The following is a 21,558-nucleotide window of genomic DNA, read 5'->3' on the forward strand; positions in this document are numbered from 1 at the left end:
GGGCTCTCTGCTCAGCAGGGAGCCTGCTTCCCTTCCTCTCTCTCTGCCTGCCTCTCTGCCTACTTGTGATCTCTCTCTGTCAAATAAATAAATAAAAATCTTAAAAAAAAACCCACAAACCCCAGGGAATATGAACTTTACTCAAAGCCTCAATAATGGCAAGCATCAATGCTTCAAATGGCAAGTGCAATGTCCACAGTATTTTTAAAAGTCTGAATAAACTGAAAGAAAATTCCACATACGTGTTCTCTTCTGCAGCCTCAGGTCCTACAATGGCCTCCAGTTTCCCAGTGAACTTCTAGTTTCTCTGGTTCTAACAGAAGGTTCCTTTTAAGGGGAGCCACTATCTCAGGTATGGCATGCCACTCTCAGCTACAAGCCCTCCTGGTCCCCTTGAACAGGAGCTATAGCACTAGAACACAGTACCCAATAAGGTGCCTTTTTTGATACATTTTATCTTCCAGACACCTAGTAGCCCAACCAGGAGTGGGGGCTCCCCACAGTCACATACACAACCCTTCTGGTGGAGATTGATTTTGTCCTGGACTACACAAAACCCATGAGCACCATTTCTTTCTTAAGAAAGGGTAATCAACACCTCCTCTAATTCCCAAACTCCTTCCTCTGCAACTCCTAGCAACCTAGATTGATGTTCTCTCCATCTTGGGATTGAAGGGCCCTCCAGATTGAGCCCCTCACACTCTAGACTCTAGTAGAGCACGGAGATGTGGTCACTGAATCACTCAGGGATGCTCCATCCCTGTCTTTGGTCACCAGATGGACTTGAAGAGAATGGAAGGGGCAAGTCACTTCTCATTGCTTCCAGATCCTTATTCTAGCAAAGTGGGGTTGCATTCACTTTCATGGTGACTGAATGTCCTTAATATATAGAAACAGGATGCATTTACCCCTGGAAAACTCTCATCAGAGATGTTTGCTAAACTAAGTCTGGAAGGGCTTAAGCAGACTCAAAGTCACATCTCACAGATGTTAGATGGCCTTTGGGAAGAAAATGTCAAGACCTAGTAGTATTTTCTTTGTGACGTGAATTGAAAAGCAGGTTGTGTTCTATCTACTCTTGTCCAAATAGCTAGTCTTTCATCAACTCTTCTCTTTCTGGAATTTATACTATTTTCATTTTGATATCATAGTTGTTTCATTTCCAAGTTTATAGTTGGTTCTTTTTCTTTGCTATTGTACCTGTTTCATTTTTCCTTGTTTTTATTTTATGGAGTTTTCCTGTTCTTGTTAAAAGAAGTAATGCCTCCTTTTCTTTTGTAACACATTTAGCATACTTATTTAGAGGTTTTGCTAAAAAAAGTCTATAAAATTGAGTCTATAAAGTATTCTATAAGAATGTTTTCATTGTTGATTTTGTTGGCTTTTTTAATATTAGATTTCAAAGTATTTTTGTCTCTCCCTCTCAGGCTAGCAGATTTCCAACTGCCTCTTCCTGGCCCTCTGAGCCTCTAAATTAAGAAGAGTTAGAACAGTGTTGGATGTCTGTTCCACCAAGATACTGGAGACAGTAGATCCTTTTGCAGAACCAGAAGGCAACTTGGCTTACTGTCTCATATTCTGATGAATCGACATGCTGCTTTCTCAGATCCTCAGCTCTGTAAAGACCAGAGCTCCAGGAGGACACTTGCCACATTATTTTTCTTTTGTTTAGTGTCTTTTTATGATTAAGGAGAGCCCTACCTGAACCCCTGTCTTCATGCTGTAAACCTGGTTCCTGCCCCATGTGTGATGGAGAACTTCCAGCCCCTTTTACCCCAAGAACCTTGCTTCCTGGTAGCCACTGCCTATGTCCAGAGCCAGAGCGTCATGGGCTTTTGGGTTCAGCAAGCTCATCATTTTCGATCTCTATTCCATTTCTGGTCCAGGGTGATATTTATCTTGTTTTCATTTCTGGCTAAGGTCTTTCATTTCTCTTTTTAAATATGTTCCCTGTCATTGCTATATTTTACTTCTTATTTCTACATGTGTAAACTTAAAGAGTGAACACTTGACTATAACTCAAAAAATGTGGTGTATGCCTTCATTAACCTATGAAAATCCTGCTGTGCCTTCATGCACTTCACAAACATTTGTTAGTTCTTAATGTCTTCAGGTCACTGTTCTAAGCTCTATGCAAGTATGTGCTATGGAGAGGTGGGTGGGTATAAAACTTTTTGACCTCCAAGTCCTTTTAATTTAATCTAGGATTGATTATTATACTCAAGTAACTATAATGGGCACAGTGCACATCATCTTTTTTTTTTTTTGAGATTTTATTTTATTTGACAGAGAAATCACAAGTAGGCAGAGAGGCAGGCAGAGAGGGAGAAGCAGGCTCCCCGCTGAGCAGAGAGCCCGATGTGGGGCTTGATCCCAGGACCCTGAGATCATGACCTGAGCCGAAGGCAGAGGCTTAATCCACTGAGCCACCCAGGCGCCCCTGCACATCATCTTTTGAACCCAAAGTCAGGATGGTCTAAGTATAAGTAAGCAATTTAATCTTCTTAATCTGTTTCCCCATCTACAAAATTGTAACAAAAATAGCACCTACTACTTAGAGCCATTTTGAGGTAAATATATAATCCAAGCAAAGCACTTAGTTCAGTGTCTATCATAAAGAAAATACTCAGTGATATTAACTACCATTATCTTAATAGACAATGTGCCAACTTCAATCATCATAATTTTAAAATTTATATCAATGGGAGTCTCCTAGGTATATTTTCTTCTCCCTAAATTCTTGTTATTCCTTTATGGTCAAATGGACTTCTCATCACCTCTATTCACATGCATCCTCACCTCTGCCCAGGAGGGATTTTTCTAACAGAATAACACATTTATATTATGCATGACATAGGCTGGTTTTTAAAGGGCTCTGCTCCAAAGAAAGTGAGAACTCATCATCCCCTCTTTGGATGAAACCAGGAATGGGTTTCCCAGAGCTTATACACAGGGTCAGTGACAAAGGGGGTCTTGAAGGTGGACAGATGGTAGGAAAGGAAGGAAGGATATCAAGAAAGAAGGGACTTCTGGAGGCCCATATAAGAAAGAATTTGCTTAGTTTGGAAACAGCAAAGAACTATTTTAGACCATCCTCTCCACTCTGAGAACATTTGTGACTGGCTGTATGATGGGATTCTTTCTGCTAACAGTCTATCCTTTGATCTACTGCAGAAATGGCTAGCCTACATCAGCTTTTATCAGATAAAAGCTTGGTGCCCTGGGATAGCAGAACACAGATTGCTGTAGGATAAGGTAACTATGAAGACACTGAGAAAGTAGTTCCTGTACCAAACACTGACATAACTCATGTTTGGATATTATGTTTCAGGAAGTGTCCTGGGATGGGGTTTCACATTCAATGTCTTAAGACAACAGAAGAACACAATATTTAAAGTGGAGATTGTTTTGGGAAATCTAAGATGAGTGGACACAAGAATATCCAAACAAACTACTGGACAGGAGAAAAGCTTGAGGGTTATTCCTTCCCATCAGAAAGGCCTGACACGTGCTGTGCTCAGGAAATCCACCTGAGTGAATTCAGCAATATAAAATTGGAACGATGACACACAAGCACTGGGAAATATGCTTTATCTTTCCCTATGAAAAGGGAAACAGAATTTTGGCGTATTTTGGTGATTTAAACGAGAAAGCTATAAAGGAGGTAAAACAAACAAAACTTCCACATGTGGCTGATGCTCCTCATCAAGTTCATTTGGGTGAACACAGAAAAAAAAAAAAAGTAAACTTTTGTACACAGTCCAAGATTTAGGATGGATTTAAAGAAAAAAAAAAAGTCAACTAGCCACCTTAATTTTTCATAACCTTGGTGTCAGAGCAAGAATATTTTTGACATACTGAACCTTCTGTAAGTTAAAACAACTTAAATAGCCACCTTAATTTCAGCAGAATCAGGCAGTGTTGATATTTGTTTTTAAATGTTCTCTTAGATTTGGTGTGGAAGAGAAAGAAGATAATAAGCTCTGAGTTATGCTGAAACCCCTTCTGAGACTGTTTACTGAGCATGCTCAATCCCCAGGTATTGGGCCATGTCCCAAGGCTTCAATTCTGGAGTAATTTCCTTGGCCTCCAAATGCGAGAGGATGAGATTAGGACTTCATTAATATATTCATGTTAGGAGCTGGAAAACATTTCTATTTCCTCCAAAATTCATCTTCTCCTCCACATTACGATTAGAAAATAAAGAGGGAGTTTACTGCTTTCTGGGATTTTGAAGGAGTAATAATGCCTGGAATACGTATGCATCAGTTGCCAAGCTGGGCACAGGCCTGTAAGACTCCTCAGGGGTTTGGGTGGCCCTGCATATATGACTTCAATGTTTGGGGTTCAGTTTTATGTCTCTCTCCAGGAGATTTAAAAATGAGTTAAGACCTACTCAAAATAAAGGATGGCCATTTCAGTCAGTCTAAAATGAAGGAGGGAAATTGGAATGGCATGAACAGTAAGGTTCAGAGAAACAGATCTGGGGTCACGAAAAACCTGGCTCTGCCAAACCAAACCCAAAGCACAGCAATGTCAAGATGCTTCTGGCTAAAACCAGACCTAGAACACCCACCTGGAGTGGCTTAGAATTTATCTCAAATTTGATCGGTTTCTTTCTACATTACCTAAAATATTGACACAATGCCAAAATAGAACAAAGTTCTTAAATTGGATGACCAAAGGTTTCTTCTGGAAAGAAGGTAATTTTCCACTTGATCCGCTGAACTGAATGGTTTTGTGTAGCATCTGGTTCATGTTACAGAATAAAATCAGGAATTAAAAACAAGCTTGTTTTTTATGTTACTGGTCCTTATCTAAATGACACAATGTACTAAAAACTGCAATTTGTTAATTTTCTTAATTTCTTCAATTTTCCTCTTCATAGCTCCATTTTACATCTACTGTTCTCACTCCTTTTTTTTTTCAGTAATGCCTTAATTTCTTACTGCTTGCCACTTTTTGAATATTATGACATTTTGATGATCTTGTTCTCATTGGTTTGATGTATTTCTTTGTTCTTATATCTTGTCCTTGTATTGAATGCTCGATGTCCTTCTTTCATAATACTGTTAGGAAAACTTGGCTTTAATATTGTCCAACATTTTTTTCTTTAACATTGCTTGCTACCTCATGTTTTTAGGATGATACTTTTACCAGTTCTCAATTATTGCCAGAAGGAATCAATTAACATTTTCTCTAGACTTTATGTTGGAAATAAAAAGATAATAAATAATTTTCCTCACACTCAGAAATGGAACACAAAATTGTCCTTGTGTTCATCATGGTCAATTCAGATTTTGGATTTGAAAATAATGTCTAAACATAAAGGAAATTTGTGGACAAAAGAAGACTATTAAAAAAATCTCAAAAATTACTTTTTTAAAAAAGTTAAGTAATGTAGGAAAACAATCATGTGGTATCCAGATTATTAGAAAAATAAATTTTTAATGGGTTAGACTATATTAAAAACTATGACATTTAAAATGATACTATCTTGTCTGAATGGGTGAAAACAGAATGTTCTTGGACACATTAAGACATGCACTTTTTAGCAGAAAGAGAAATTAAGAAAACAATCCCATTTACAAATTCATTAAAAGGAATAAAATAGCTAGGAATAAATTTAACCAAGAAGGTGAAAGAACCATACTCTGAAAGCTATGATGAGAGAAACTGAAGACAAAACCTAAATTGAAAGATTATTCTCATGGATTGGAAGAATTAAAATTCTTACAACATCCATACTACCCAAAGCAATCTACAAGATTCAGGGCAAACTCTATCAAAATGCCAAGAGCATTTTTCATAGAACTAGAACAAATAATCCTAAAATTTGTATAGAACCACAAAAGATCCCAAATATCCAAAGCAATCTTGAGAACAAAGCTGGAGGTATCACCATCCCATATTTCAAGATATACTACACAGCTATGTAATTAAAACAGCATGATATTGGCATAAAAAAAGGCACATAGATCAACAGAACCACATAGAAAGCCTAGAAGAAAACCCATGTGTATATGGTCCATTCATGTACAATTAAAGAGGCAAGAATACACAGTGGGGAAGTCTTTTCAATAAATAGTGTTGCGACAACTGGATAACTGCATGCAAAAGAATGAAACTGGACAACTTTCTTATGCATACATAAAAATAAATTCAAAATGGATTAAATACCTAAATGTAAGACTTGAAACTATAAAATTCCTAAAAGAAAACAAAGATAGTAATCTCTTTGACATTGGCTTTAGCAATATATTTCTGAATATGTTTCCTCAGGCAAGAAAATGAAAGCAAAATTAACTATTGGCACTACATCAAACTAAAAAGCTTTTGCATAGTGAAGGAAGCAACCTACTGAATGAGAGAAGATATTTGCAAATAGTATATCTGATAAGGGATTATTTTCCAAAATACATAAAGAATTCACACACCTCAACACCAAAAAAGTCAAATAACTCAATTAAAATGGTCAGGGAACCTGAATAGACATTTTTCCAAAGGAGACATTTAAATGGCCAACAGACATGAAAAGATGCTCAACATCATTAATCATTAGGAAAATGTAAATCAGAACCACAGTCAGAATGGCTAGAGTAAAAAAGACAAGAAATAACAAGTCTTGGCAAAGATTTAGAGAAAAGGGAACCATCATGCACTGTGGAGGAAATATAAATTGGTGTAGCTACTGTGAAAAACAGTATGGAGGTTTCTCAAAAAACTGAAACTAAAAATACCATACAATTCAATAATTCCATTGCTGGGTATTTATCCAAAGAAAATGAAAACACTAATTCACTCCTATATTTATTACAGGATTACTTACAATAGTCAAGATACGGAAGCAACATAAAGTGTTCAATGATAGATAAATTGATCAAGATGTGGTAAATGCATAGAATGAAATATTACTCTGCCATAAAAAAGAATGAAATTTTGCCATTTGCAACAATATGGTTGGACCTAGAGGATAGCATGCTAAGTGAAATAAGCCTCCGACAGAGAAAGATAAATACCATATGATTTATATGTGGGATCCAAACAACAGAACAAAGCAAACAGAAGCAGACTCATAAATACAGAGAACAAACTGGTGGCTGCTAGAGGCACCCAGGCACCCAGGTGCGGTTTGGGGGATTGGCAAAAATAGGTGAAGGGGATTAAGAGGTACAAAATTCCAGTTACAAAATATATGAGTCATGGGGATGAAAAGTATAGCATAGGGAATATAGTCAATTATATTGTGATAACATTGTATGGTGACAGATGATAACTACACTTATCATGGTTGCACTGCATCATGTACAGAGTTGTCAAATCACTTTGTTGTACACCTGACAGTAATATAATATAAATCAACTAAACTTCAACTAAAAAAAAATAAAGTACAGGGGTGCTTGGGTGGCTCAGTTGGTTAAACATCCAATTCTTGATTTCAGCTCAGGTCATGATCTCAGGGTTGTGGAATTGAACCCGTCAGGCTCCGCACTCAGCGCTGAGCTGACTTGGGATTTTACCTCCCCCTCTGCCTCTCCCCCTGCTCATGGTCTCTATTTCTCTGTAAAAAATAATTAGGGGTGCTTTGGTGGCTCAGTCAGTTAAGTGTCTGCCCTTGGCTCAGGTAATGATATCAGAGTCCTGGGATGGAGACCCTTGTGGAGCTTCCTGCTCAGTGGGGAGCCTGCTTTTCCCTCTCCCCCTGCCCCTCAACCCCCGACTGGTGCTCTCTCTCTCAAATAAATAAATAAAATCTTAAAAAAAATAAAAATAAACAAAGTACTGAAAGAAAAAAAAAACAAATATGCACTTTTTATGCTTATATTTAAATACCCCATGTTTGCTTGCAAATGTCAATAAAAGTAATCATTAAAATATATGTTGAAAGAATGGGGTCCTGTTACATGAAATTTCCACACCTTCCTCTGTGGTAACATAGCCTTTGGTTTAGTGTCCTTAGAAAAACCTTTGCAACTAACCCAGGACTTGGAATAAATGCTGAGGTGAAACCAAACTACTGCAAAGTAGCATGAAACATGGTCCACTTATTCTTACCTCTGGAGTATCATCATTTTAATACCAAAAGTTTCATATCAATTTTTTTCATTATATGTTTCTAGAAGCTACAAAATCAGATATAAACAATGGGGAAGATTTATTACAAAAGTCATATATTGAATTATCTATTCCAAGAGTACTTGATATAGTCAGATACTACAGTAAAGTTCTTGGACAATTATCTTGGAGACTTTTTACTTGTTTTGAAAAAAAAATCAGCACTATTTAATCTGCCCAAATATGTCACATCCTGGTAAAAATAGGTTTAAAGATATTTCCATCATTAAAAATTACCCAAAGCTTCTTGAAAATCCTTAGTGTCTATGACATCTATCACTCTAGTCTTCTCTTTATACTTAATTAAAAAATAATATTAAGCCCCCTTTCAAGTTGTATTTTCAAAGTAATATAGGAACATATTCTCTGTGCAAAATTTAGCCATTATAAATTAAGCTAGTGTTCCTTAACCCTCTACTTCTAATCATAATTCCCTTCCTAGAAAGAACCACTGTAAGTTCATTGTTTATAATTCCAGACCTTTTTTTTTTTCTGTTTGTTTCCATCTACATTTAACCCTATAGCCATAGAGCCATTTGATCTATTGGGCATGATAAACATAATAACTAATGCTTACTCACTTTTCAGGGGCCTTTAAAATATTTAAGTCCTAAAATTTTTTTTATTGCCTCTAAAGAATAAAAAGAAAACTACACAATTGAAAAAATAATGTTTAAATACTTAGGAGTGTAATTGCTGGATCATACAGTAATTCTATTTCTAACTTTTTGAGGAACCTCCATATGTTTTCCAGAGTGGCTGTACCACCTTGCATTCCCGCCAACAGTGCAACAGGATTTCCCTTTCTCCACATCCCTACCAACATCTGTTGTTTCCTGTGTTGTTAATTTTAGTCATTGTGATAGGTGGGAGGTGGTATCTCATTGTGGTTTTGATTTGTATTTCCCTGATAATGAGTGATGTTGAACATCTTTTCATGTGTCTGTTAGCCATTTGTATGTCTTTGGAAGAATGTCTGTTCATGTCTTCTGCCCATTTCTTCACTGTATTATTTTATTTGTGTGTTGAGTTTGATAAGTTCTTTACAGCTCTTGGATACTAACCCTTTAACAGATATGTCATTTGCAAATATCTTCTCCCATTCTGTAGGTCGCCTTGTAGTTTTGCTGATTGTTTCCTTCACGACGCAAAAGCTTTTTATCTTGATAAAGCCTCAGTAGATCATTTTTGATTTTGTTTTTCTTGCCTCTGGTGATGTGCCTGGTAAGAAGTCATTATGGCTGATGTCAAAGAGGTTGCTGCCTGTGTTCTCCTCAAGAATTTTGATGGTCTCCTGTCTCACATTTAGATCTTTCATCCATTTTAAATTTATTTTTGGGTATGGTGTAAGAAAGTGGTCCAGTTTCATTCTTCTGTATGATGCTGTCCAGTTCTTCCAACACCACGTGTTGAAAAGACCATCTTTTTCCCATTGGATATTCTTTCCTGCTTTGTCAAAATTAGTTGACCATACGGCTGTGGGTCCATTTCTGGGTTCTCTGTTCTGTTCTGTTGATCTATGTGTCTGTTTTTGGGACAGTACCATCTGTCTTGATCACTACAGCCTTGTAATATAGCTTGAAGTCTGAAATTGTGATGCCTCTGGCTTTGTTTTTCTTTTTAAAGATTGCTTTGGCCCTTTGTGGGTCCCTACAAATTTTAGGATTGTTTGCTCTAGTTCTGTGAAAAATACTCATGGTATTTTGATAGGGTTTGCATTAAATGTGCAGATTGCTTTGGGTAATACAGAGATTTAACAATATTTGTTCTTCCGATCCATGAGCATGGAAGGTTTTTCCATTTCTTTATCTTCGATTTCTTTCATCAGTGTACTACCGTTTTCAGAGTACAGATCTTTAACCTCTTTGGTTAGGTTTATTACTAGGTATCTTATGGTTTTTGGAGCAATTATAAATGGAATCAATTCCTTGATTTCTCTTTCTGCCATTTCATTATTGGTGTATAGAAATGCAACAGATTTCTACATACTGATTTTGTATCCTATGATATTAATGAATTCAGTATCAGTTCTAGCAATTTTTTGGTGGAGTCTCTCAGGTTTTCTACATTGAGCTTCATGTCATCTGCAAATAGTGAAAGTTGGCCTTCTTCCTTGCTGATTTGAATGCCTTTTATTTTTTTCTGTTGTCTGATTGCCGAGGCTAAGATTTGCAGCAGTATGTTAAATAAAAATCATGAAAGTCAACATCTTTGACTTCTTTCTGACTGTTGAGGATAAGCTCTCAGTTTTTGCCCATTGAGTATGATATTAGCTGTGGTTCTACCATAAATGGCTTTTATGATGTTGAGGTATGTTCCCTCTATTCCTGCTTTGTATATATGTAAGTGATGAATCACTAACATTAACAAGTCATTACATATGAAGACAATAGATACATTAGGTTTTTGTCATTTCACAAATATTCCCAAGTATGAATGATCAATACATGTAATTTATTTAATTTGTAATTAGCTGTGATTTTCATAGCTAATTACAAATTAAATAAATTACATGTAACCAAATCTTTCCAAAAGCAAAATTAGAAAAATCCTTCCTAATTTTTGCAAAAAATTTTTACATTTGAGAAATATATCCCAAATTAGGTGGAGCAGTGCTTTCAAAATTTGATTGTTTAGGCTCTTCAAACTTCTTTTTCTTTCTTAAATTTAATTTATTCGCTCATGAGAAACAGAGAGAGATAGAGGAAGGCAGAGGAAGAGGGAGAAGCAGGTTCCCTTTGGAGCATGGAGCCTAATGCAGGACTTGATCCCAGGACCCTGGGATCACGACCTGGGCCAAAGTCAGACACTTAACTGACTAAGCCACTCAGGCTCCCTTCAAATTTCTTAATATAGTCCTGTGGAAATATATTGTGTTATTTTGTGGAAGTACTTCTTAAAACTTACTTTATTCACCACAATAGCTTAGAGATTTTGATATTAGAAACATACCTACCTCTTTGTTTTGAAACTGAGTGCTAATATTTCATAGTGCCAGCTGAGAAGTGGAGGGTACAGTGAGGTATAGTTATGAGTGGATATCAGCAAACAAAATCAGTACTTACAGGTTATTTATCAGACATAAGCAAAATTAAGAACTATATGTGATTACAAATAAAAGCCCTAAAAAAGAAATAGATACCATAATATACTACAGGCAACCTAAGGGTGGGGAGTGGGGGAAATTGCAGCATGGGATACTAACTCATTTGGACACTTATTTACTCTATCAGTAGATTCTAGTATGTGGTCCTCACTATCCTAGGCAGTGGGGATATAGTATTATATGAAGTAGTTCCCATCTCTGTGGAGCTCATAGTGTAGTGGGGAGGACAGACATTACACAATAATGCATAATGACTACTACTAAAGGGAAAGTGAAGGGTGTTCTCATCCATTTTGGGGGATCCGCAGGGTCCTGTGAGGAAGTGAAATTTAGCTGGATGACTAGGATTTTGCTCAGTCACATGCTGATGTCACTTGGATTGTGGAAAAATAGCATTATAGGTTGAGAGAATAATAGCACATAGGAGGGCCTAAAAGCAAAAGGGAAGGCAAGGGGAGGTAGAGGAGTTTGAAAGCTAGAGAGCAAGCTTAGTGTTACATATGAAGGCAATAGAAGGTCACTGAAGGGTTTTGGGCAGGGCTGTGGCCTGGTCAAATGTGTCCCTGAGGAAGAGAACTAGAGTGGTTGTGGGATGAAAGGATTAGAGCAGAGCAAGCCTAGAGCACGGAGACTGGTGTGGTCATTGCAATAATCCAGATGATAAAGAAGGAGATCCATCCTGGGCTGAGGCAGTTTACTGATTCAGGAGAGGAGAGAGGATAGGCAGAACTGACAGGACTGGTGATGTGGAGTGAGAGATGATGCTGAAGTTTATAACTTCATACACCAAGACTAGAGCAGACCAGAAATAATCTTTTAGCCATACTGGTTATGGTTACCACTCATTCCCTAGTGGGAGTAAACTAAGGAATAATATAAAAAACCAATATAAAAAAATCTTTGTATATAAATATGAAAAAAACATATATAAATACCATATAAATATGGTATACTTTAATCCCAGAGCAAAGTTGGTCATTTCCAATAATATATGTTTTGTTATTTTTGTCATCGTAAAGAACACCTGCTCTATATAGTTAGATTTGAGTCCCGCACTTTACAAGTAGTCATTAAGATCTTGGAGTGAGCAAAACTAGGTAAACACTGATAAGGAATTCTGAGTTAAGAAGGTTTATTTCTGCTTGATTAAGTTGTATATGTTGACTTCATGTGTGTAAATTTTGTTATTCTCATTATAGTCCTCTGTGTTTAGATGGGCAGATATTATCCAATTATTTTACAGAAGGGAAAAGTTAAGTGAGTTGTATAGGGTATATTAGAACCAGGATATTTGATTCATGTTTTGAGAATTCTTTCCAGTTTAATGCTCTTGTATCTCTGTTAACTCAAAAGCTGGAAATGGGCCAGGTGGGAAACAAATGGCTACTGTCTGTGGCTAAGGCAGAGAAGCTCAGAGGAAGAGCAGAAAGCACCTGGTCAGGAGACAGACAATGAGACTGAGTCCTAGCTCAGCTGTTTCATCAAAAATATTTGTTCTCTGGGCTTGTGCTGAGACTGCCTATGTTTTGTTTGTCAAATAATACCAGAGGGATCAGAGAAAATGTCAATATATTTGAAATGATTACATTCTTCACTTTGAGGAGCAGTGTACCTTAAGTACCTAATCTTGAAAATGGATGTCTCTGGAGCAAATTGGAAGCAGGATGGGTGAGAGATGACTGTTGGTGTCCACACAGAGTCTTGGCACACAGCAGGAGCTCAAAAGGATGTTGAGCGAGTGATGGCAGCATGCTTTGCTAGCCAGCCGAACATGAGCACAGTTAGTAGATTCTTTCTAAGTTCCAAAACTTCCATAGGATGCTATTTCTGACAGCCAATTTTCTCCATTTCACACCGGGCTGATCAATGAACTTGTAGTTGAATGAATATCCTTTTAAGCCCATGCACACACAAGGCAGTTTGATGAAATTCTGTTTTTAACTAAATAATTCTATTGACCTAGCTCATGGTGTGTGTGTGTGAGTGTGTGCATGCATGTGTGCATGTGTGCGTGTGTGTGTGTGTGTGTGTGTGTGTGTGTTAGCTGCTCGAGTGGTTTGGTTTGTCTTCATTTTAAAAAAATATATGGGTTCCCATACAAGTAAGAGATTTGACTAACTTTCTCTAGTTGAAAATGGTTTTGGTTCATTGAAGGCATGACCTGCTGAATAATGCAGTGTAATAGGTAATATATTGTATGCTCTAAACAATATTCTTATGAAAGAATCTTTTTTTGTTCCCATGCTTTCTGTACAATATACAAAAGATCTCGATCAAATTACACACTACTTTTATAAGAATTTTCTCAAATATGTAGGCAAAGCAGTCTCCGTAAGCTTAAGAAAGTAACTTCACCCATTCTGGTCCTCCCCCTTCCTGCTTTTCTGGGAAGATGTTTCAGACAGGCTTGGTGGTAATTTCACTTTGAGAGCATTTCATGGTCAATTTAGAGTGCATTAGTCTTGTTGCTTTCCTATTTTAAAAATGTCAAGCCAATTACTGGCTTGTGAAGCTGCAGAGCCTGCCAGCAGCATACATCTGTGCTATATCTTCTTAGCCCTTGTAGGTCCTGGATTGGAGTAAAGGGTTCTATTCATCTGATTCTCATGGTGGCATGATATTTAGAGTGTGATGCTGTCCACATACTACTGGAGGTCCCAACAAGAAACATGGGAAGTACTGGGTTCATTTACCCATACAGAGCTGCCCAGATGTGTTCCCTTGATTCTAGAACAGAAGTCTAGCAATTGATGGCCATTGGGATACCCATAGAAAGATTTGTTCACCAAGTGTTTTTCTTTTAAAATGAATTATCAATATTTTAAAAATTATCAGTATTTTAATATTGTGATATTTTATATTTAAATCTGAATCTTAGCCTCTCTATAAAAATCACTGGATGTCCATTCTGACAGGCAGTAATTAACCAGTTTAGATGAGACTTATGCTCTTTGCCACACTTCTAATTATTATTAGTATCCTTTTCTAAGATTGTGCTTGCATTGTTGTGTTTTTTTCCACACCCAATTGACTTTGCTCATTTGTGCTCCCTGCTTGCATCTATAGGCGTGTAAATATGTGACTCATGTTCTAGTAGATTTTTATTGAAAAATCTTGATTAGGCTTTAAATAACTTAAATGAATTGCTTTAAGATGATAAGAACTAAACCCTGTCTTGTAGACTGTACATTTAAGCTGGAAAAAGGCATAAATATTCATTCATTCATTCAACAGTTTTTTAGTACTTTCTATGTTCAAGGCATTGTTCTAGACACAGGGATACAATGAAACGAAACAATCTCAGTCCCTGCCTTTATGATTTACTAATCCAATGATAAGATCATTATTATAATAATATGATAACTACAATCCAATTCAGTTATTAAGAGGGTAGATATTTGCTCTGCAAAAGGAAATGGTTGCTATGGGAAAGTGAGAGGAAACTTTACACAAAACAACTGTGGAAATTTTCCAAATTATAACACATTCTTTCTGCTCTCGAAGTGAGTACATAATATGATGTTCTGAGGAATACCTATGCTGCAAGACTGGGAGATGCCACATAAGAATTACCTGGAATACTTGTTTTCTGAGATTCGGATTTAACTATGAAGCTATGATAAATACAAGTCAACCATCCTTTGATGATTTTAAGGTCATCTCATGATACCACTGGGTCTCAAGACTATCTTCAGGAGCATCAGTCTTCAATGCACTGAACTCTAACTGGAAAAAATCTCTCAATCTTTCTGGGCCTCACCATCCCCTTCTATAAACAATCTCTAGTGTACTTTCCAGCTACAAAGCCCTGTGATGTATGAACGCCAGGACTAAAAATACATGATAAAGGGTTTAGAGTATTATATTTTCTGCCTTGGTGAGTACCAAAATATCTTTGAGGGATGGTGTAAGTTTGTTAAGGTGATTTTTAAACTGTGGGTCTTGAAGAAATTTGAGGATTTAGTTTAATGGAGAGAATTTAAGAAAATATCCAAGTTGGATATGAGTAACAAAGTCAAAGTTACAAAATATGGGCAATAATAGTAAAGAAATAGGCAAACCACAGGGCACTAGCTGGCAAGAGTGAGAGAGAAGTTCAGAGAGAGCTAGTGAGGCCTTTAAATTGAATGGATTGGATCCTAGAGTAGAGAATTTAGTCTTGATCCAATAAGAAGCACCGAAATAGTGTTTTTAGATAATGATTTGAACCATTATGTAGACCAGGCTACTGCTTTCCCACACCCTCAATATCACTGCCTGACAATTTGCTAACCACCCACCTGGACAGTCTCCTGAGTTCCTGGGCAACAAAAGCTCAGTGGCTTTAAGGTACTGAAAGAATTAGTCATAGCCTAATGTCAGCTGAGCTGTGATAAATCAAACTGTGACTGAAACAAAATTACATATGCAAGCAGGCTTACAGATAGATCTATTTTTCTAAAAGCCAATGGCTGAAAAATTTTCAGCAGTCTACAGTCTGAGTCAATCCTGAATAAATTGCTGTTACCAGATACTCTTTCTTCCATCCTTGGCTAAGAAAGTATAAAGAGCTATAACAACAGATAGAAAACAAAACAAAACATAAAAATGGAGTTAACTGATTTTCAGGCTTACCTACAATATGATCTACCTGGTTATTTATAAATGGCAGGTAGGGCATCATTTTCCTGGATTCTTCGGTTCAAGAAGTTTGAGATTGAGTTTTATAAAGTCTTTCACCTTTTTAAAAAGTAAAAAATGAGAAAGAGAATACTATGTGCTATGTTGACACAGTAGAATTGGGGTCATAAATGCCAAAAGATGATTTTCAAATTAAGATGTTTTTAAAATAAAAGGAAAACACAACTGTCTTCCATTACCCCTAGCTATATCAGAAAGTGTTCCAGAGCATTAGTTTGAATAATCATGGATTTCTTCAGTCCTTTACAGTACCCTCAGAAGCAGTTTTAATTATTTTATTTTCTCCAAATTTGAAAATCTTTAACTCAGCAGGATGCTAGCCAACAGAAGCAAGCTCTGAGCTCCCAAAATTCCTTTGAAAAAATATGTAAAGCCTACATATTTTGTATTGAGTCCTCATTTTGAGAAGTTTCCTTATAAGCTTTCCCTTGTTTATCTTAAGGGATAAAGTGAATCCTATACCAGCTTTGCAGATAGTTCAGCTTCAACTGGCAACATCTCAAAGCAAGGGAAAAGGAAACCTTAAGATTTCAAAATCTTAAAATTTTTGGTCAAGAAATGGATGATAAGTAACTGGGAACTTGTACATCTGAATTATTTGGAGCCATTGTTTTGATATTTTGAAAATATTTATAGTGTGGGTGGTACTTGCTCTGAGTAGAACAGTTTTGTGTCCTTGAAAAACAGAAGATTGTGACACTAAAACACTTGTGGTTTTTGGACTTCACCTGCCCTATCTGAGGTGTGGCCCACTTGTTACAGGGGATGGGTTTTTTCCCGGGTTTGCTCTATGCAAGCAGAAGTTCTGAAAATAAAATTACATTTTGAATGTAATGAGGAAACTTCTATTTAAGGAATTCTACCTTTCAATCCATCCTCTATACCATCTCTAAAATGATCTTTTTAAAAAGGCATAATTCAGAGCATACTATTGTGGTTTTTGCTGAAAGTGTTCAGTGATTTCCCATCATGTATACCTAATCTGTCTCCAGAAACTTCAATTTTCCCACTCCAATTATAATCACAACAACCACCTTTCACGACTGTGACATAATATGAGGATTACTCCTAATCTCACATGAGCCTTTCAGTTATTATGTCTAAGTGGTCTAGACTGACACCATGAACACAGTGGAAACCATGGCAACACATCATTTTTTTTTTTTTAAATACTTGCTTACTTTTCTGTTTTGTCATCCTTTAGGAAAGCTCTTCTTTTTCATCTAGTAAACCCATTCATTTCCACTTGAATCATCACTTTCTATTTATAGACTTGCCCAACAGCTGCAACAGTTAACTGTCCTAATCATTGTATTCCTATGGTATTTGGACTTCTATTATAACAACTGGGTGTTAATGTGGAAAATAAAGGCAAAAGAAAAATTAAATTTCCTTACTACTTATAGCCCATTGACAAGTTCTCCAAATAGAGTGACAATCCTCTAGGAACTCAGCTGCCGGGATGCTAATACTTTGCTAAGGTCAAGAGGCAATCTTATCCCAAGCCCCCAGGATCCTCTAAATCTCTTTAATGTATAAAAATTCCTTTGGAAGCTTCCTTTATCTCCACCCCCTAAGATAAATATTAGCAATCATCCTCCAAGCGTATGGCCCACTGATACATATCTGAAGAATCTCTTGACTGAGTTTTTACTAAACAGAAACAAATGACATTTTCCTACCAATAGATAGCCCCCTCAGAATCCTGGAAAGCTTGTTTCCAAAATACCTTGGAAGCTTGTACAACCCCTAACCCTCTCCCAACTTAGAAGCATATAATCAGTCACCCATCACAAACACAGTGCGTCTCTTTCTGCCCATGGGTCCTGCCTCTGTGCTTTAATAAAACCACTTTTTTTTGCATCAAAGATGTCTCAAGAATTCTTTCGTGGCTGTTGGCCCCAAACCCCAACATTTTTCTACATCAAGCGTGACTATAATTATGTCAGAACATGTTGGTCTCCTCTTGTATACTCTGAGATCTGTGAGGGCAGGGGATCCTGTTTTATACAACCTTGTGTCTATAGTGCCTAAAATACAGACTACACTTAAAAAATGCCTACATAAAAAATGAACTAATAAAAACAGTAGTGAATCATTTTATAAAAAGAAAGACTCTTTTTGTGATGCAAATAAGCATACTCCGATCCATTTGGTTTATAGATTTAAATATTTGTCTTCTAGGTTTTTGTTAATTGTGGTACAACAATATGTCATGTAGCTTTATAGAAAGCAATTGGAAAATTTTCTCAGATATTTTCATACCTGATTTATGTACTGGAATGTCAAAAGGAAATGACTAGAATGACTAAAGAAAGTGATAGAAAGGAAAATGAAAATCCTAGACTTTAATTATTTTGTTATTAATATTCAACCTTGGTTCTCTTACCAGACTGGAAAAGGTATAATGAAATTGTCTGGTTGGAGCTGCATTTCCACATCCCTAGGAGAGGTACATTATCTAGAGCAATGTCCAGAAGTCTGGAAATCCTTTGGGGAAGGAAGTCCTTGCTTAGCTGTTCTAGCACACCAGGTACCAACATCCTCTCCTGTCATCTTCAACAATTCAGCTGTATCTGACACTTCCTGAAAAACACACCTCAAAATTCTCTCTCTCTAGGAGGCTTCCTTTGATCAACCTCTCAGTGCACAGGTTCCCAGTTTGGACAAAACTGTACTTCATTTTTTGTTACTTTGCTTTGTAAACATTCTTGAGCCTTTCATGTCTGTTCAGGATTCCTAGTCATAATGAAATCTTTTTCAGGGAAACATGTACACATTCCATTTCTTTGGTATCCTTTTTCTATATCCAAAGGCAACCAGCAGAGTATTCACCTAATGTTGACAAATAAATACATTGGTAGGAAATATTTACCATCTCTTCAACTTTCTTCTCATTTCCAACCACTCCCCACTAAATGATATATGGAATATTTAATTCTAATGATTTCCTTCTTTTGTTAGTTTAGAAAACATTATAGCATCTCTTAAAATTAATTGGAAGTCCGGGTGCCCGAGTGGCTCAGTGGGTTAAGCCTCTGCCTTTGGCTCAGGTCATGATCTCAGGGTCCTGGGATTGAGTCCCATGTCAGGTTCTCTGCTCAGCAGGGAGCCTACTTCTCTCCCTCTCTCTGCCTGCCTCTCTGCCTACTTGTGATCTCTCTCTGTCTGTCAAATAAATAAATAAATAAAATCTTAAAAAAAATTAATTGGAAGTCCTAAATTGCAAAAAGCAATATCCTGTGATACTGTATCTCAAAACCAGAATAGAATAAATATTGTGATAAGCCAGGAAGCCTAGGTTTTAGTCCTGGATTTATCCTGATAGACATTACTTTGCATTTTTAATGACTATGCATCATTATTTCAATTTCCAGGTATGTAAAACAGAATAATAAAAATATTCTGCCACTGTCATACAATTGGTGGGAAGATTATTTAGATAGGATGCAAACATGCTTCAAAAAGAAAAAGCCATTACCTTTGAAGCAACCTAATTTTCTTCCATGTGTTGTATGTGACACAGGTACTCAGCAGTGTGCTGATAAATGGACTCTCTGGGGAGAAAAAAAAAAGGACCCAATTTATAGCATTTACTGATCTCTGTGGTGTAAATACTCCTACCATGATTGATTTAAAGTTATCAATTGTTTAACAACCAGCTTGAAAACTCTTAACTATTAACAACTGGTTCTTGATATAGGCTGACTTTAGCCTGCTACTTTGACATAGTAAATCAGGTCATTAGAATATAACACACTATCTCCCCACCCCAAAATCAGTCATTTTCAGTATGAGAAAGTGAAGATTACTTCTAACCCTCATATAAATCCTTCTACTGTTATTTCTATGTTGTGTTCTAGGGTGAAACACCATGGATGCAAGGGAAACAGATCAACACATTGGACAGGGTCCAAGATGGCAGTGTAGGAAGATTCTGAATTTAAGTCCTCCTATGGACATACTGAATCTATGAACTTATATCTACATATAGAACAATTGTTCCTGAAAAACTAACGACTGATTGAATAGCTTCTGCACACACACAAAAAACAAAACAATAAAGAAACCAAATAAAGAAGAGGAAAGAAGGTAACATAATAATGATGGGAACCCCATCTCCAACATGGTGACCTGGGGTAGGGAGGGACGTCACTGAGGGGCCTGTACATGGACTTGCCTGCCCTGGGGTATGGGGAAAAAAAAAAAGAGTAGTTTAAAGGGCAATTAGACTATCAGTGAAAGAAATCCATTTACTAATCCTAGACTGTTCATCAAGTGGACAGGGAATTGCTAAAACTTGTTTTGAGGTCAGAGACACTATTGGTTACTATTTTTTAGTTCCTTTCCAACTTGAGAGTGGGATAGGAGAAGAGTCCAAGGGCTCTAACCAGCCTGTGAAAGCAACCTCTGCATACACTGGGCTCTAGCCCATACCAGCTCCAGCTGACTGTTCCTCCCTACCCCATTGTAGCCCTGGAGCCATGCACCCTGGCTCCCTGCTCACATCAGCCCAAGCTTCAGCCATCCTGTCAAGATGGCTCTGGTATAGCATTCCCTGGGATTCCCTGGCCCAGGCCTGTACCAGCTCTGACCTGTACCAGCTCTAGCCTGCCTGTCAAAACTGTCAGGCAGGGTGCCTGGGTGGCTCAGTGGTTTAAAGCCTCTGCCTTCGGCTCAGGCAGGGAGCCTGCTTCCTCCTCTCTGCCTACTTGTGATCTCTGTCAAAGAAATAAATAAAATTTAAGAAAACAAAACAAAACTGTCAGGCACACACAGTTTACACAGGGGCATTCCAACATAAGGATATTTCCTTAAGACTGGAAGAGGTACTTATTCCACCTAATTCATGGAAACAGACACAGAAAATAAAAGAAAATGTGGAGACAGAGGAATACATCCCAAAGAAAGAATAAGATAAAACCCTTGGGTGGGGTTGGGGGAACCCTAATAAAGTAGAGATAAATTATTTGCCTGAAGAGTTTAAAGTAATGGTCACAAAAATGTTCACTGAACTTAGAAAAAAAAAATAGAGAAACACAGTAAGAACTTCAAAAAGAGTCAGAAACTATAAGAAGAATAAGTAGAGTTGACAACTACAATAACTTAAATGAAAAATACACTAGAGGGAATCAACAGCAAATTAGTTCCAGATCAGCAATCTGGAAAACAGAATAGTGGAAATTACTGAAACAGAACAGCAAAAAGAAAACATTATTATAAAAAATAAGAATAATTTAAGAGACCTTTAGGACAACACCAAGCATACTAACATTTATATTTTGGAATCCCAGAAGGAGAAGAGATAAAGAAAGGGGCAGAAAACTCATTTGAAGAAATAATGGCTGGAAAATTCTCTAACCTGAGGAAGGAAGGAAGGTAGGAAGGACTGAAACAAATACCCAGTTCCATGAAAAACAGAGATTCCCAAAATAAGATGAACCCAAAAAGAGTCACACCATAACTTAAAATGGTAAAAGTTAAAGAATTCTATAATTATACTAAAAATACTGAACTGTATACATTAATGTTATAATATGTAAACTTAAGAAAGAAGAGAGTTTAAAGGCAGCAAGAGAAAAATAATCACATACCCCCCCACCAAAAAAAAAAAAAAAAAAACACCATACGATTATTAGTTTATAAAAAAAAAAAAA

This window comes from Enhydra lutris, unplaced genomic scaffold, assembly GCF_002288905.1.
Source record: "Enhydra lutris kenyoni isolate GAN:26980312 unplaced genomic scaffold, ASM228890v2 scaffoldscaffold60, whole genome shotgun sequence".
In the NCBI taxonomy this organism is placed as follows: domain Eukaryota; kingdom Metazoa; phylum Chordata; class Mammalia; order Carnivora; family Mustelidae; genus Enhydra; species Enhydra lutris.